Below are 17,955 nucleotides of genomic sequence, written 5' to 3' on the forward strand. Positions count from 1 at the left end.
GTCGCGATGGTCAAGACCTGGAGTGATTTTGGCTCTATCAGAGCCAAAATCTCTCCCACTGACCACTAGTGATGTCAGTGGGGCCGGACCCAGACGGTAGGCGTTCCCATGGGAACGCCTCCTTCTGGCAGCCACGTCCCCGGCACGCCCACCAAAGGGGGCGTGCTGTCAATCAACATCGACAGCATGCCCCCTTTGGTGCGCCCCCTTTGGCTTCCCCGTCGCTCCCCGGGTCTCGCGCATGCGCACGACGGAGCTCCCTCCGTCGTGCGCATGCGCACTAGGGCACCATTGACCCGCTTGCGAGCGCTCAGCGCTAGCGAGCGGGTCTGAATCAGGCCCACTATTCGCTCTGAAATTACATCAGTTCAAACGGAGGTGTCCCAGCTGGGCACTCGGTTAAATTCTCTGTAAGATTTCACCTCTGATTCAGCTGTTGCTCACAATGCTTTTCTCCATCAGGCGGTTAAATTTCAACAACTTCAAGACCGACTAAATGATTTGGACAGTAGAGGGAGACAGAATAATGTGAGGATTACAGATGTCTCGTAAGATATCCCGCCACAGGGTCTTACTGACTTTCTTACCAGGGTTTTTAATGAGTTCATGGGTTATTATATGTTGCCTACATTATTATTCCCAGAAGGAAGATATCCTCCGCAAGGTTCGTCGTTTGGATGTTACAAACATTGATGATCAACATATCCAAATCTTCCCAGATCTTTCCTGGGTGACCCTCCAAAAACGCAGGGCTCTACAACCTCTGACTTTGGAACTCCGCAAGCTCAACATCAAATATAGATGGGATTTCCCCTTTAGCCTCCAAGTCTCCCATTATTGCAAGGTCGGCGGGCAGTGGCGCTGTCGGATGCAGGCGGCCATGGGCCCCTGCACCACAGCGGGCCCCGGTGCAAGGCACCGGCTGCACCGCCGCTAGTTCCGCTCCTGCATTAAGTACTGTATAGATTCCCACCCTCAACTCGCCATGACATGCTCCTGCTAGCTTCAACAAGTTGTCCTACCCTTGCCCCTATTAGCTCTCCTTACCTGTCTGTGGTGTTATTGCAATGTTGGGCACTTTGCCAAGTACTTATGCGATGGTCAGTTGTTGAGTATTGTACTTATGCTCTGATACTCTTGTGTTTTTTGTTACCCTGTACGGCACTTTGGACACTTTGTGGCACCTTATAAATAAAAGAGAAGTGCATCCCCTGCGATGAGGCCTGGCCACAGCAAACAGCCATACATGGATTGTCTATTCAGAACAATACATTGCATATACAGTACATGTAGTTTTTTAATAGGAAAGATGTAATTTACTATACATAGGTGTTGCTGATGGAAAATTTGTATTTATAGTTTTTAGAAGTGGACATGTTGCCCATAGCAACTAATAAGATTCTATTTAACATTTAACTGGCACCTTCATCGCCATGATTTTCCCGTTTTCAAACTCGCAAATTTACTAAGAAGTGAGTTTAGCTGAAAGTGAGTTTTCCGATGGTGAAGCAGATGGAGATTTCTCCCCCGAGTAGCAAGTTTAGATTAGATTACTCACTTGAGATTGCAGTGTTTTCTCTCTGCAAAAACTCTCCTGAGCAGGTCCGGTGCAAGGTTTCCCGGCGCCCTAGGCAGAACTTCAGCCTATTGCCCCCCCCCAAAAAAAAAAAAATGTGTGTTGTGTGTCAGTAAGTGTAATGGCACTGTAGACAGAATAATATATACTGTCGACCTCGCCATTACACTTACTGACACACATACACACAATGTTCAGTGCTATATATATATCTCATGTGATAACTTGGGGTAATTAGCTCGGTAGATTGGGGTCAGTGGTGCAGTGATTAGGTACAGAATTAGAGTCCACACATGGCATTCCAGTAAAATAAAGAGAATGGTGCTTTACTTCAGCATGGTAATCAGGAATAAATAGAAAATAACAAACAACCTAGCCCTCTCTTAGGGCACTAGCTCACTTCTTGAACCCTCTCTATCAAGGTGCAGCTAGTCTGCCAACAAAGTCTCTGCCTGCTTCTCTGCAGGTCTATTGCCGGCTCTAGCCTGGCTTGGCTTGCACAGCTATACAAACACCATCAGTCTTTGTGGCCTTTCCTGTATCCTCCAGGTATGCAGTAGGCCCTGGCTTCCTCAGCCTGCAGCCAAGCTGCTTCAATGCCACACAGTCTGAGAGGTTTATGGTCCCTCTTGCCTCCTGCAAGGTCCAGACACAGGCCTCCTGGCCCCCAATGGCTCGCTTAGCTTCACTGGGCTCTCTGGCTGCCACAGTCCCACATAGACAGTTTCCAACAGCAGCCTGACTGGCTCAAATGCCATTTTCAAAGAGGACAATTCACTCCGTAATTTCTTTTCAGTTTGTTCATGAAAATTTCTCTCATCAGTCAATTGTTCCATTAAGTGATCAATCTGCCCAGCATAATACGTATTACTTTAATTCAAAACTTTACGCAAACTGCCAAATTCTTCCAGGCTAATATAGCTCTCTCTGGACGGACCTTGCACCATACACTGACCACTTTCTTTTTGCGCTTTGAGCTTTGCCCACTGTTGCTTGATGGCTTCTTACTGAGCTGCTGTAGCCAGCAGCAAGGCATTCACCATGTCATCCATGTTGTCTCAAAGGGTTAAGAGTGAACCAGAATTTGATTTGCCTAATAATCACTGGATTACACCTTCATGGGAAACACGGGACAACAGTTAGCACACAGTTTTTAACTTGCAACACTTGGCTTTCAAATTTATACACTTCACAGCATAACACAGTAACTGCTTTGGTTGTCACTTGCACCAACTTTGATTGCAAATTAGAGATGAGCGGGTTCGGATTTACTCGGATCTCAAAACGGCATTTTATTGGCTATCGGCTATCACGTGTTTTGGATAGCCAATAAAATAAATCCGAACTAATCCGAACTTGCGGTAAAATGGCGATAAGAACCGAGTAAATCCGAACCCGCACTCTCTATTGCAAAGAACAGCATATAACAAGTCTCTTTCCCTTTAATTGCAAAAGAAAAAGTCCAGGACACAGAATAGCACACCTTGAAATTAACGAGCAGGTCCTAAGCATTCAGTAGAATAAACAACTTTTCTTGCAGGTTTTCAACATTAGAGGTTACACACATTTCTCTTTACAGTCACAGTATATTCTGCATTGCTGGTCATTTCAATAAATTTGCACACATTTAAACCATGATTTGCAGGCATGCATACAACTTTTCCATGAAATACTTCAACAGACTTTAACTTTTTCAATTTAGCAGAAAAATACACTTGTAACTTCACTTTTGCTAAATACTTCAATACTTCTCTTCACTCACCACCTTGACAAGCCTTCTATCACTCAGGTGCAATGAGCCTCCTTTAGCTTTCTAAAGCTGGCCACACACTAGACCAACTTTCATTCAACCATCCAACTAGTTGGTTGGAATAGAAAAATCTGGTAACATATGGGAGCAAATGATGATCAGTTTTTTTGCTCCTAAATGCCAGAAAACAGATGAAAATGGTCGTTCAGACAAGTTTGTTAAATGTTTGATATAAACAATTTGTTCAAACTGTTTTTGTCTATTTTCTGGTGTTTAGGAGCAAATTGCTGATTGTCATTTGTTTTCATACCTTACCAGATTTTCATTCCAACCAATCAAGAAGTCGGCTGGTTGGATGTAAGTTGGTCTAGTGTGTGGCCAGTTTAAGAGAGTCCAATTATGTAGTGCAATAAGCATTCATATTTCCATTTGTACTCCACATTTTCTGTTCCTGCTGTAATCCACTTTTGCACAGACCTGTCTTGCGTAGACCTTTATGCCCGCATTCTCCACCACATGTGATAACTTGGGGTAATTAGCTCTGTAGATTGGGGTCAGTGGTGCAGTGATTAGGTGCAGAATTAGAGTCCACACATGGACATGGTAAAATAAAGAAAATGGTGCTTTACTTCAGCATGGTAATCAGGAAACACAAAATTGAAAATAACAAACAACCTAGCCCTCTCTTAGGGCACTAGCTCACTTCTTGAACCCTCTCTATCAAGGTGCAGCTAGTCTGCCAACAAAGTCTCTGCCTGCTTCTCTGCAGGTCTATTGCCGGCTCTAGCCTGGCTTGGCTTGCACAGCTATACAAACAGCATCAGTCTTTGTGGCCTTCCCTGTATCCTCCGGGCTTACAGTAGGCCCTGGCTTTCTCAACCTGCAGCCCAGCTGCTTCAATGTTACAGTCTGAGAGGTTTATGGTCCCCCCTTGCCTCCTGCAAGGTCCAGACACAGGCCTCCTGGCCCCCAATGGCTTGCTTAGCTTCACTGGGCTCTCTGGCTTCCACAGTCCCACATAGACTGTTTCCAACAGCAGGTTGACTGGTCTGCCTCAGCAGCCCACACCTGAGCTCTCTCCACAAGGCACCACAGGTGTATCACAACTCAGCTTTAATACCCTGTGTGGGAGGATCTCTCCAACCTCACACAGAATCTGCTGCTCACCAATGCCATCTCTGGTGACACTGCATATATATATATATATATTGTCGAAGCCGGATAAGTGGCTGAGACAGGATCAGTTTAAAATTAAATCTGCACAACGCCATTTTGTGAATGGCAATGAGATGCCATTTTGCGACTGGCCGCCCAGCGCCATTTTAGCGAATCTTGCCCATTTTAAGTACATAAGGCGATGCTATTATTTAGCGTCGTGCGATTCCCACGCAATAGAGAGAAGTTAAAAGTTCTCATCATATAAACACAGACAGTCACTAAATCATATAAAACGATCAACCCTGCAAAACATGTACCATGGTGTACTCAATAAACACGTAGTCGCACAACGCTAACTAGCGTCTTTTCTCAATTCCCCAATACTTAAACCCTGCAGACTTACATAAAAAGGTTCCCTAGCATTAAAGTGTAATATTCAAGGTTTAGCCAGTATTATTAATGTAGTGAAATAAATGTAATTTGATATCTAAGGTTTAGTACATGGTAAGCAGACCGTGTTTGGTGTTGTACTGATCCACTGTGTCTTTACAGATTTCCGGTACCATCGGTGAGAAGATCGCAACATGTGTCTGCAAACTATGGACCATAGAGAGTTAAACATTAAAATGTACTCTGTAATGTAACCAGCTTAGATTTATTATGCAGCGAGAAAAAGGACACAAAGAGCTGTTGGAGGCTAGATTGTGTCCATACGAACTGACCTATGAACTATACTGTAACAGAAGAACCAATGGAATCATGCCAAACTGTTCTATTGTATTGCCTATCCCTGTAAGAGTATATATGTGGGCTCTCTAAACCTGGATGCCAGTCTGCTTGCTTTGCTGTTGACGAAGGTTTCTATTTTGATGCCGGTATCTGGGTCCAGAGCACGTGCGTATGTAACAACTGTATGATTTATTTGTACTAATTGTATTTATAGCACAGCGTGTAACCATCTGTTTTTATATTGAATAATAACTTTTTTGTACTTTGGAACCGCACTCAAAGTCTGAAAGCATTTATTTCTTGTGCGACTCAACGCTAAATAGCGACAATTTTAGAATGTATAGACAGGCAGGAATCGATAGTTGGGGGCTTGCAGTGTGAATCACGCTACTGGTCACTTGGTAACACTCGGTCAGCGATTTCTCAGCAAAAGGGTGGAGGCACCATAGCAGGAGAACGCATTGTGCCTTCGAAAATCTGCTACCGCTTTGTTGCTGAGAGTCCGCTACCCGTTATTGTGGCTTAAGGAGCGCTGTTTAAGAATCCAGGGACAAGGGAGGAAAAAGTTTGTTTTCCTTCATTGATAGATTTTTTATGTTAAAAAGGGGAAGTCGCACAATAGCGTAAGGGTAATAATATGTTTTGTGTAGTAGTCGCATTATTGTGTATGCGACTAGTCGCACAGTATACGTATTTCCTGTATTTCTGCCACGTGTTTTAAACAAAGCCGTTGAGAGTGCATGGTGATGTTGATAGATAGCATTGTTGTAAATACCTTGATCAGTGTTGCCATAGTCTGGGAAAACGTGTATTTTTCTGTGCAGGAACAGGGTGTGTAACTGAATATTTGTTGGTAGGGGTAAAATGTTCCCTAGTTAAGGGTATCGTAGGACCCTTAAGTGCTAGGCGCCTGGTGTCAGCCTAGTGGCTCGTTAGTAGATACCGCAGTCTATACACATAAGCACATGTAGTTGTCTTTGTTGTAGTTTCTGTTCTCAGTGTGATTACAATATTCAGTGATCAGTTAGGGTTATTTGAGCATTGTAATTGAACCGCACAGTTGTGGCTAAATTGTGATTGTGAACTGAGTAGAGGGTGGACGAAATCACTGAAAAGGGTAGGTGTTATTGGAATGCCTACATGCTAGCAGTTGAAAGGTAGTCAAAAAGGGCTTAGGTGCGTGGAAGCAGCCTGGTTATTCTTCCATAGGTGTGTGGACGCATACTGTTAACATCGTCCACAGGTAAGTGAAAGTATCTTGACTGTCTTTCACCAGTCTAAATCTCTATTGAAAAGCTTAGGGTTCTCCCAAGATGGGAGCCAAGCAAACGGTAGAGATGTTAGATGATGTGCTGCTGTTGGAAGCGCCGCTTGGGTCGGCACAGCATATTATGCATACTGAGGGCCTGATTCAGATCCACTCGCGAGCGCTGAGTGCTCGCAAGCGGGTCGATGTTGGCCAAGTGCACATGCGCACGAGGGAGCTGGCTCCGTCATGCGCATGCGCGAGACCCGCATAGCGAGGGGCAAGCCGTCGCTATGGGTCTCGCTACAAAGGGGGCGTGCTGCCGATGGTGAGTGACAGCACGCCTCCTTTGGTGGGCGGGCCGGGGGCGTGGCTGGCCAGATGGAGGCATTCCCATGGGAATGCCTACCGTCTGGGGCCGGCCCCACTGACATCACAAGTGATGTCAGTGGGAGTGCTTTTGGCTCTGATAGAGCCAAAAGCACTCCAGGGCTTGAGGCAACGAGACCCTACCACAAGGTTCTCGTCGCAAGCCCGATGGTCGCGATGGTCTTGACCATCGCGACCATCTTTTTGGCCGCTTGCTATAGCTGTGGGTGGTCAACCACAGCTATGCGAGCGGCCAGGAGGGCGCTCTAAAATTCAGAGGGAGGGCACTGATTCAGAGCGAGCGCTCTGAAAGAGCTTCCGGCTCTGAATCACGCCCTAAGTACGGTGCTTATGCAACTAGGTACTGTGATGTATGGTTTAAAATGACGGTGAAGAGTGTTAGGCCCTCATTCAGAGCCACTCGCTAGCGGCAGTACGCTCGTTCCGAGCGATGTTCGCACATCTGCGCATGCGTACGGTTTTTAGTATGCATGCGCGAACAAGTCAGTGCGGCTGAAAATCGTTTGTACGCAATATAGCGAGTGCCTGCTATTTTGAGTGACAGAATGAGGCGTATGTGGGTGGTAACAGGGGAAGGTGCTTGAAAACGGGGAGTGGAGATCAGAACGCAGGTGTGCTTAAAGGTCAAAATGGGCGTTTTATGGGTGTGCATAATTAATATAGCAGCGTCATTGACCACGTCACTGTTTTTTTTTTAACTCAGAACTGCTCGCAAAATAGCGGTTGAAAAAACCAACCACAAGAATAGCGAGCAGTTCATATCCTGTTCGATGTACTCGATTAATCTAATAAATAGCGGACATGACGTATGAGGGGGATGCGTGGCTTAAAGGTGTGCACGCGACGCAAACCAGCGTCGCAAGCACGTTACAGGAGAGTGCACACGCAGCGCTGAACTGCGGTGCGTGCGTGCCGCGAAATAGCGTGCATGTGCAGCAAGGTAGCGTTGTGGAAGGTATTGCCAGTGGTTCACGTGCACCACCACCACCCTATGCGGATGGGGGTGCAGGTACAGTCATTGTAAAAACCCATAAAAATGTAACAAGTAACTTGTACCCTCTCTTGAGTAATCACAAAGAAAATGTTTATGATGCAGATGATGAACCTGTTGTTATGTCTGCCATTTCCCATGCTGTACACATGTTAGATGCTCCATCACAACAAGCACAAGTGGTGGCCCCATCTTCATCAGTGATAGTACAGGAAGTGTTAACATCCCCTGCACCCGTAGAGGAAGTTGTTAACCACATACGTAGCAGTAATAGACTCAATCCCCAGCCAGGTAACAAGGTCAAAAGTAACAGTGCGGCCGGTCTGCATCCCATCCGGACAATAACAGTTCCGAATGGGAATGCGGATGCAAACGGTGTAGTGCCCACAAGGGAGGTAGCAATGCATTGTCCTTGGTCAAGAAGGGAGCTAAATTCCATAATGAAAGATTTCCCTGATACTAAAAGGAATTTGCCAAATGCCAAAGATTTTTGAAAACTTTGGGTAGTGCTCACGAGCCAACCAATAAAGATTGGCGAGTGGTGTTAAGGGCTTGTCTTCCAAACAATACCGACGTGAAAAAGTTTATCACAGATTGCGTATTGGATGGAGATGGTCCCTTAACAGACAAGAGTAACCAAGGTAACATTACCCGCATAATAACTCAATTGGGTGTATATTTCCAGTAGTAGTTAACTGGAGTAAAATTTTCACCATAAAACAAAAAGAGAGTGAATCTGCAGAAGATTACTGTACCCGAGCTCTGCAGGCTATCATCCAGTACACTGGGAGAGAGGATATTAAAGACAGCATTCATCTCAGGGGAATGATCATTACGGTACTTATGAATGATCTAAAAGACAATCCAAAGAACCGAGTTCAGACCTCACTACCTGGCTGGAGAGGAGTTACTGTAGACACACTCATAGAATCCGCTATTGAACATGATAAAAACATCCTCAAAAAGAGACGCAGAGCAAGAAGCTAATGGCTGTTAGTATTCAAGCTCTAGAAGGAATGACTGTAACATCACAGCCACCAGACACACATGCACCTGCACAGCTACACATCCTCACCAATCCTGCACCACCGCAAACACAACCCTACCCCACTTATCACACACAGCCACAAAGCCCATACTATCCACAACCACCATATTACCCTCAAAATCCTTATCCACACCCACAATCTTTCCCTACCGCTCAACTCACACTGCAACCCTTTCACCCACCCCACTCACGAAGGTGCTTCAACTGCAACCAAGTGGGACATGTAAGTAGGAACTGTAAGGTGAAGAAGGTAGGTCCCCCTAATCAGGGAGTACCTGGATATCCTCATAAGGGATATACACACAGTATACAGGAAATTTCCAACAGTCACCAGCTCCAATTGTGGCCTTAAATGCTGTATTGGAGAATGAGAGTCAATGCTAGGGGTCAGGTCATACCTGTACAGATAGTCAGGTTAACGGGAAGTACTAGGGAAGAACCGGTAATGATGGTTGATGTAGCTGGTACTAAATATCCTTTTCTTGTAGACACGGGCGACCAGATCAGTGATAAAATCTACAGCTAATTTACAGGCGAGACAGTACCAGTAATGGGTGTAATGGGTAAAATGCAACATTATCCTTTAACCAAATCCACAGAGGTCACTATCGGGCCATTGCATACCAGGCGTTCTTTCCTCCTGGCAGCAGCGGCTCCTACTAACCTACTGGGAAGGGATTTGTTATGTAAGATGGGATGTGTCATATATTGTACCCCTGATGGTATATTTCTAGATATCCCAGAGAGAATTGCGCACGAGGTGAGGGATATGTTTGACACTCCCCAAAGGATAATGTATCACTCTACCGGTTCAGGTAAAAATCCATCTCAGGTAGATCAAATGTTATCCCAAATTCTGAATTCACTTTGGACCAAGGATGGACAGGATACTGGATTAATAGCAAATGTAGCTCCCGTAATGGTAAATCTAAAAAGCGGTAGGCAAGCTCCAAAAATTCCCCAGTACCCATTAAAACAGGAGGTAGAATTGGGGGTTTATCCCATAATTGAGCAATTATAACAGCAGGGAATTTTAGTCCGTACAGCAAGTGTAGCCAACAGTCCCATCTTTCCTGTGAAAAAGAGTGGTGGGAGGGGTTATAGGCTGGTACAAGACCTTAGAGGGGTTAATAAGGTAGTAGAGAGCCAATTTCCCGTAGTGCCAAATCCAGCTGTAATTCTTACGCAGATCTCACCAAATGTAGCCCATTTCACTGTTATTGACCTCTGTTCTGCTTTCTTCTCTGTACCTCTTCATCCTGACTGTCAGTACCTATTTGCTTTTACATACAGGGGTGTACAATACACATGGACACGATTGCCCCAGGGTTTCATAGACAGCCTCAGTATCTTCTCCCAGGCCTTACACGACTGTTTACAATCTTTTCAACCTGCCAATGGATCTGTTCTAACGCAATATGTGGACAATTTATTGTTATGTTCTGATTCGTTTATGTCATGTTTAAATGATACTAAACTTTTATTGCTTCATCTCTCGCAAACAGGACACAAGGTTGCTAAGGACAAACTACAGCCATGCCAGTCCAGGGTTAAATATTTGGGACATTGCCTAACCCAGGGGTTACGGCATCTGACAAATGACAGAATCCAAGCCATACAGAACATGACACTGCCGCAGAATCAACAGCAAATTTGTACCTTCTTGGGAATGTGTGGATACTGCAGAATGTGGATCCCAGGTTTTTCTATTTTGGCCTTGCCATTACAGGACTTAGTGCCTGATTCAGACTCGGTAGTGAGCGCTCGCAACCGGGTCGATGGTGGTCCAGAGCGCATGCGCATGACGGAGCCGGCTCCGTCGTGCACATGCGCGAGACCCAGATAGTGACGGGCAATCCGTCGCTCCGGGTCTCGCACCAAAGGGGGTGTGCTGTCGATGTTGAGTGACAGCACGCCCCCTTTGGTGGGCGGCCGGGGGGGTGGCTGCCCAGACGGAGGCGTTCCCATGAGAATGCCTACCGTTTGGGGGCGGCCCCACTGACATCACAAGTGATGTCAGTGAGAGAGCTTTCGACTCTGTTTGAACTGAAAGCTGTCTGGGGCTTGCGGCCACAAGACCCTACCACAAGGGTTTCATCGCAAGCCCGATGGTCGCGATGGTCTTGACCATCACGACCATCATCCTGGCCACTCGCATTAGCTGTGGGTGGCAACCCACAGCAATACGAGCGGCCAGGAGGCCGCTCCATAAAAAAAAAAGACGCCCTGATTCAGAGCGAGCGCTCTGTCAGAGCGTCCGGCTCTGAATCAGGGCCTTAGTCTCTTCCTCAAAGCCCGATCGTGTCATACACACAGAGGAATCAGAGCAGGCTTTCCTTAATCTTAAGGATAGTCTGACAAGAGCACCTGCATTGAGAATACCTGATTATGAAAAACCTTTTGATTTGTATTGTACGGAAGCTGTTGGTTGTGCAGCAGGTGTCCTCACACAAAAACATGGTGATGCCAGTAGGCCCGTAGCATACTACAGTGCACAATTGGATACTGTGGCAAGATCACTCCCAACGTGTTTAAGAAGTGTAGAAGCAACTGCTCTATTGGTCAGTAAGAGTGAGGATGTGGTACGATTGTCCATGATATGATTGTCTATACTCCCCATGCTGTATCTGCTTTGCTAAACTCTGCCCAAACCAGACATGTCTCCTCAGCTAGATTCACAAAATGGGAACTAGCCTTAATAGCACCTGCAAACATCACCATCAAAAGGTGTAGTACGTTAAACCCAGCTACATATTTACCATATGTGCAACATAATGCACAAAGGGTGGAGAGAGGTGAGTTACTGGCGAAAGGTGAGTTCTGCTGGTAGCTGGTATAGTGATGCACATGATTGTATGGAATATTTGAATCAAACCTTTACTGCAAGACCTGACATACGGGATACACCTTTAGAAAATGTAGATGTGACAATTTACATGGATGGGAGTTGTCATAGACAAACTGACACTGGAGAGTTATGTACAGGTTATGCTGTGGTAAATGACGAGGACGTTATAGAGGCCGAACCTTTAGGCCCACCACATTCGGCCCAAGTGGCGGAACTGGTGGTACTAAAGAGAGCGTGTGAATTAGTGGAAGGTAAATCTGCTAATATCTACACTGACTCTAGGTACGCCTTCGGGGTAGTACACGATTTTGGCGCTTTATGGCGTCTGAGAAAGTTTATGACAGCAGCAGGAACACCAATTGCACATTCCAGACATATAAAAGGACTAATGACAGCAATCCAATTGCCTAAGGCAGTGGCGGTAATTAAGTGTAAAGCCCATACATGTGAGGATGATCCGGTGTCACTGGGCAACAACAGGGCAGACGAAGCTGCAAAATGGACTGCAGGGTTAAAAATGAATATACCAATTGAACAAATGATGACTTTTCAAACGATTGACATACTGAATTAATTCAGATGCAAAATTTGTGTTCCATTCAGGAAAAGGCAGTCTGGAGGCCCAAGGATGTGGGCAAGAGTCTACTGGACTCTGGAGAGATGGACAAGGTAAACCAGTGGCTCCCAAGAGGTACTACCCAAGCCTGGCTGAGGCAGCACACGGTCTGACTCATCTGGGAAAGCAAGGTATGTGCAAATTGGTGAGAGCATACTGGTGCACACCGGGTTTTTCTTCTCAAGCGGAAAAGAGAGCAATATCCTGTCTGACCTGCTTGAGGAAAAAAATAGGGGAAAACGATCCCTACCGAACCATCTCACATTCCTCCGACTGACGGACCTTTTCAGGTAATACAAATTGATTTCATCCAATTACCACCCTGCAGGAATCTTAATTATGTATTAGTGTGCACTGATGTGTTTTCTAATTGGATTGAGGCATACCCAGCTGCCACTAATACTGCTGCATTTAATGCCAAGAAAATTGTTCAGGAGTTTGTATGCAGATACGGTATGCCTAAAATTATCGAGAGTGATAGGGGTACTCATTTCACAGGTGATGTTTTCCAAAATATGTGTAAACTGATGGGTATTAATAGTCGACTTCATACCCCGTACCGACCGCAAGCCAGTGCCAAGGTGGAGAGGATAAACGGTATTAAAAACAAATTAAGTAAAATCATGTCTGAAACTGGACTGGGTTGGCCAGAAGGACTACCACTTGTCCTTCATAGTTGTCAGGGTTCAGCCTAGGATCGGCCTCTCTCACCTCCTTGCTGGCTTCCCCTGACTTCCTTGCGGTCAGACGTCTGGTGCAGTGATGGATGTGGGCTGAGTATTCTGCCTTAGGTGCTTTTTGCGAGCTTCCATGGTCGGCTGTGTGTGCTGGGGATCGGAGTTCCCATCATGGGCGCCGCCATGACAGTTCCTCTCCTAACCTATGGTAGCATGATTTCAGTCAGCTGATGCTGTGCTCCAGTAATCTGCTACCCCTGGGTATAAATCCGCCTCCAGAACTCCAGGAAGACACTGTTCAACTTCGTTATTCCAAGTGCCTGTGTTACTCCCACTGTTGCTTTGTGCTAAATCCTTCAGTGTGTTGCTTCAGCCTGCTCACAGTTTCCCAGTTTCCTGTATTAGCTTCCATGCTAAACCTTACTCTGAGACTTTAGCTTTCTCACAGTACTTCAGTGTTTCATGTCCCTTCCCTGTGTGTCTTTGTATATGTGCTGCTAATTCTATTGCAGCTTTCCTGTGACTATTACCCTGTATCACTGAAGTGTCAGATTACCTACTGGTATTAATTAGCTCACAGCTTGACCCCCCAGCACATGTCTGTGTCAATCTGCTCTTTGTCTTGTCAGTGCAAATCTGCACTTGCAGTTAGCACTCTCCCAGTGTATGCCTATCTTCTCTATATGTCTTGTCTGTGCAATCTGCACCTGCATATATAATTATTCCCAGTATTTTGCCTTTGCCCGGTACCAGCATTTCTAGCTCTCCCAGTATTTTGCCTTTGCCCAGTACCAGCATTTTTAGCTCTCCCAGTATTTGGCCTTTGTCCAGTACCACATTTCTAGCATTCCCAATATATTCCTTGAGTCCACTCTACTCTTGTATGTGCAATCCCTAGTATATGTTGTGTTTTCCTGCATATTTAGCAAACTCCAGTACCTGCCTGTGTCCACATCTCCCTGAGCTGCTGAGCTAATCAGCTCCTGGATTTCTTAGTGATTCTTAGTACTTTCTCAGTAATCTCATGCAAGCCGGTGATCAGGATTTCTAATTGTGTTCCAGTGTATCTCCAGTGTTCTAGCAATAACTTAACATAATATAGTTCCAGTCTTCTGCCATTCCCAGGTACCTGTCCAGAGGGCCGCGACCTGCTCACTTGGTGTAGCGGAAAACCAAATCCCAATTGGAGTGGTCACTGGAGAAAACCACCAAGTGAGTTAGACTCCGCGCCTCTGTGCAGGTCTAGCCAAACCTGGGTTCGGCCGCAAATAGGAGACCTAGCCACAGTCACTCCGATAGTCACCTGAACCCCCCGGCTCACTGTCCTCCACAGAGGATCACTTTTACCGGATTGTGACAAGGTGGTGGAGAGAGATACCTGGGTCCATTCCACTCACTGTAAGAAGGTCAACCAACCGGTGGAGAAACAAGGCAGAATCGAGACAGATAACTTAGACCTGTGAATTGCAAGCCTGTTCCGGGAAGGTTAAAGGTTACAGTGAGATACCGGAGCTAAAGAAATTTGTAATCTTTGTTTTCAGCGATGGTTTGGTCTGCTGTGGTTATCTTTGTGTTTTCTCGCAGAGTCCTCATTATCTTGGGTTGTTTCGGGATCTTTGGTTTCTGTGATGGAGGACAGAGGACGGAGAGGGGAACTGATGGTGATATCTATGGAGTGGAGTCGGGAGAAGGAGCAATACAGTCACAAGGGCAGTATCTGACCAAACCCAGTACAGTAATTGCTAAGAGATCTGCTATTTTGGATACTAGGAGACAGTGTGAAGGTCTATCATCTGAGGATTATGTATGTGTGAGTTCTGTGGGTCTGTAATTGATGAGAGATGCATCCAACAGTGTCAACCTAAGTATAACCAGTATTGGGGTGGGTATCCTTTAGAGGATTATCACACCATGGTGGGCAAAATTTTAAACCAAACTGACTGTTGGGTGTGTTCTCATGTACCCCAAGGATAGCATAATGTAGGATTAGTGCCAATCCCATTAAATGTCTCTGAGGGTTTAAAATCACAAAGAGGGCATGCACTGGATGGAAAATTTCTTAAGTCCAAACCACCTAATTTTTATCTCCACCAGTACCAAGTAGATAAATCACTTTTATATTTAAACATCACCAACTCCAATGAACCAGGAAGTTGGGAGGTTACTGGGAATAACCAGACGATGACCTTCTCATTAAGAGCTGATCGTGAGCCTATGAATTATGAACTGTTATGCACAATTAGGTCAGGTGGAAGACACTTCCGGTATAAATATACACTAAGTTCCACCAAAGAAATGATTAGTAGGGTACCAGAAGGGTATTGTGCCAAGATATTACAACGAGAAACTTGTGTGAGTCAAATGGGATAAACTGAAGTAGGATCACTTGCTAGGGAAATGTGTGCGATGATAATGACGTTTACTATTCCTTATGTCCTCCCTGATGATGTATATTTTATATGTGGAAGGAAAGCGTATAAGTGGCTCTCTCCAAGTTCCGAAGGTTTGTGTTACTTGGGAAGTTATGACCCTTACACATGATGAAATGCTTGGTATTCATAAAAACACATATCTTCACACACAGTATGAACACAGAGTCAAAAGAAATATGATACCTGGTGACCTGCATAAAGCCACAGTTAATTAGTGAGACAACTGGCTTCCAAGTTTTGGTAGTATTGGATCCCACCAGGATCACTCGGGGTACACTAAATTTTAGATATATCAAAGATCTTGCAAAATTAATAGATAATATCACCGAGATGTATGATGACACGTTTAGGTATACAGGTAGGGAGTTGCAAGCTTACAAGAAAGAACTTGTGCAACATAGACTAGTGTTAAATTACTTAACAGCTGTCACTGGAGAGTATTGCATAACTTTGGCCACCCAATTTGGTGTAAAATGTTGCACTTACATTGCAAACGATACCAGCGATCCCAAGGAGGTGGTAGACCGGAAGATGGGTGAAATTCTGCAGTTAAAATGGGAATTTTCAAAAGAACCATAATGCTTCAGTGGCTGAAGTAGAGGAGAATGTAGAAGAATGGGTTTCTTGGTTGAACCCAGTGAAATGGTTCTCAGGTCTAAGAGAGTGGGTCCAGGAAATGATTGCGAGCATAGGTAAACTCCTGATCCTCATACTGGTTGTCATCATAGTAATTGGCTTATGTGTCAGGTGTATTCCTACTGTGTTGACATGTGGAATATGTAAAAATAAGGTAAACCGAAAGAATTAAATTATGGTGGTCAGTAATAACAATATGAATACTGAGGTAAATGTAGGATTGCATTACAATCCTGAACTAGAAGGTACCATCATATGATGTATAAGATTCAGACATGCATGAAATGTGTTATTAAAATGTTATTGTAAAACATTTTAAATAATGTAAGTCCCTATTCCCCCTCAAGACTTCCTTTATAGGATTGGTGCATCCCCACATCTTTCCCATGATCTCCCAAGATCCGCGGTGTGCGTATAAGGGTAGTTTTATGTCCCTCCTAGAGATACATTATTGATGGTTTAAGAACCACCTTGTGCCATCCCATAAATTAACATTAAATGATATGTCATAATGTAAGCCTAAATTAATTTTAAAATCAGAGTATGATAGCATGTTGTTTGCTATCAAAGGATGGACTGTCGAAGCCGGATAAGTGGCTGAGACAGGACCAGTTTAAAATTAAATCTGCACAACGCCATTTTACGAATGTCAGTGAAACGCCGTTTTGCGACTGGCCGCCCAGCGCCATTTTAGTGAATCTCGCCCATTATAAGTACATACGGCGATGCTATTATTTAGCGTTGTGTGATTCCCATGCAATAGAAAAAAGTTAAAAGTCCTCATCATATAAATACAGACAGTCACTAAAACATATAAAATGATCAACCCTGCAAAACACATACTGCGGTGTACTCCACAAACACATAGTCGCACAAAGCTAACTAGCGTCTTTTCTTAATTCCCCAATACTTATACACTGCAAACTTACATAAAAAGGTTCCCTAGCATTAAAGTGTAATATTCAAGGTTTATTCAGTATTATTAATGTTGTGAAATAAATGTAATTTGATATCTAAGGTTTAGTACATGGTAAGCAGACCGTGTTTGGTGTTGTACTGATCCACTGTGTCTTTGCAGATTTCCATTATCATCGGTGAGAAGATCGCAACATGTGTCTGCAAACTATGGACCATAGAGAGTTAAACATTAAAATGTACTCTGTAATGTAACCAGCTTAGATTTATTATGCAGCGGGAAAAAGGACACAAAGGGCTGTTGGAGGCTGGATTGTGTCCATACAAACTGACCTATGAACTTTACTGTAACAGAAGAACCAGGAAGAAGAACCAATGGAATCATGCCAAACTGTTCTATTGTATTGCCTATCCCTGTAAGAGTATATATGTGGGCTCTCTAAACCTGGATGCCAGTCTGCTTGCTTTCTTGTTGACGGAGGTTTCTATTTTGATGCCGGTATCTGGGTCCAGAGCGCGTGCGTATGTAACAACTGTACCTTGGGTCTGTATGATTTATTTGCGCTTATTGTATTTAGATCACAGCGTGTAACCATCTGTTTTTATATTGAATAATAACTTTTTTGTGCTTTGGAACCACACTCAAAGTCTGAAAGCATTTATTTCTTGTGCGACTCATAACGCTAAATAGCGACAATTTTAGAATGTATAGATAGGCAGGAATCGATTATATATATATTTTGTGATGTCTTGTGGTTAATTAGCTCGGCAGAGGGTGAATGGGTACAGTGTTTAGGGGTCCACACACAGCTTTCATGTGAAATAAACAAGGTGATGCTTTACTGCCAGCATATGAAATCAGGGAACAGAAAATAACAAACAAACCTAGCCCCTGTTTGGGGCAACTAACTCACTTCTTCAACCCTCTCTATAAGGGAGCAGT

Source organism: Taudactylus pleione, unplaced genomic scaffold (genome assembly GCF_031769625.1).
Source record: "Taudactylus pleione unplaced genomic scaffold, aTauple2 ptg000329l, whole genome shotgun sequence".
Taxonomy (NCBI): Eukaryota; Metazoa; Chordata; class Amphibia; order Anura; family Myobatrachidae; genus Taudactylus; species Taudactylus pleione.